Source organism: Polistes canadensis, unplaced genomic scaffold, assembly GCF_001313835.1.
Source record: "Polistes canadensis isolate GaletaPanama2010 unplaced genomic scaffold, ASM131383v1 scaffold_88, whole genome shotgun sequence".
Classification (NCBI taxonomy): Eukaryota; Metazoa; Arthropoda; class Insecta; order Hymenoptera; family Vespidae; genus Polistes; species Polistes canadensis.
In genome coordinates this window covers 573,901-575,270 of record NW_014569635.1, presented here as the reverse complement: position 1 = coordinate 575,270, position 1,370 = coordinate 573,901, and the positions used below count along the sequence as shown (strand labels likewise).

The 1,370-nt window shown below is 23.1% G+C and overlaps 1 protein-coding gene across 1 annotated transcript in view; it reads right to left on the bottom strand.

The window, feature by feature from the left end:
- Positions 1-1,370, bottom strand: part of LOC106786909 (C-Maf-inducing protein-like) — a gene marked incomplete at its 3' end in the record, with an annotated part of 12,147 nt that overhangs the window by 5,374 nt on the left and 5,403 nt on the right.

Sequence of the window (1,370 nt, the reverse complement as noted above, 5' to 3'; positions counted from 1 at the left end):
AAAAAAAAAAAAAAAATAAATAAACGAACGAATAAAATGCACGTGTTCCGTGTGTGTTTTATTTTTCTAACAAAAACAAACAAACAAACAAACACACAAATTCGTAATCAAATAAATCGCGAAAATTATTTTAGAGACGTTGATATATATATATATATAAAAAAAACACGAAATAATTAAACACGATAGAAAAATAAATATAAACGTCGTAACAAATAAACAATGTTATTAAACGAGTATGAAGGAGAAACCAAAAAAAAAAGGAATAAACGAATAAATTAGAAGAAAAAAAAAAAAGAAATGAAAAAAAGGTGTATCGACCTTGATGATGCCCAAAGATAGTCGCGTCAAATGCATCCGGAATTTTTTTTCTTTCTCATTTTTTTTTTTTTTCTTTTCTTTTCTTTTCTTGTTTTTACAATAGAATTCGATGTGGTAATTGTGTGGTTAGAAATAATAATATGATTGATTGATTGATTAATTCTCACCCGTTAAATATGATCGATTACAAATGGGAAATAAATAATGGACGTTAATAATTTATGTAAGAGTATAATAATAAGTTACTATTTCCATTTGTCTATGTCTCTTATAATGTTTTCTTATTGCCATCATATATAATATCTCTTTTTTTTTTTCTACCTTTTTTCTTTTTCTTTTTCTTTTTAGTAAATTCTCTTCTACAAAGAATATATATATATATATAAAAAAAAAAAAAAAAAAAAGGAATGTCGGTGTCAGGGAAAAAAAACAAACAGTACACACAATGTTACGTTACGTCGTTCAATTGAATTAAAAGTTTTGCACAGCTGAATCCACAATTAATCGAGAATTTTTTTTAATAATCGTTATCATAGGAATTTTTTTTATTAACGCGTAGATATTTATCGTTTGAAAAAAAAAGAAAAAAAGAAACGATACGTTGTTCCCTTTTCTTTTTTTTTTCTTTTCTTTTTAATGCGATTAATATTATTATTTTATCATCTAGTATTGCCTTCTTTCTTTTTTTTTATTATTATTATTATTAATTATTATTATTATTAATTATTATTATTATTATTTTTCTAATTATTTTCTCGTCGTAAAAATTTATAATGTTATTATTTTTGAACGAACGAACGAATCTAACCTAACTTAACATTTCTAAGAATTAATAGTTAAATGTTCCTATTAGAAAAAAAAAAAATAAAAATATAAGATATGATGATTTGAATTTTTTGTTTATATAAATATATGTATTTGTGTTCGAGTAAACGAGAACCACCACCTCCCCCCCCTCCCACACACACACACAGTTAAACAATTAATTATTACCTTTGGTTTTTTTCTTTTCTCTTCTTCTACATATTTTTTTTTTTTTTTTTTTTTTT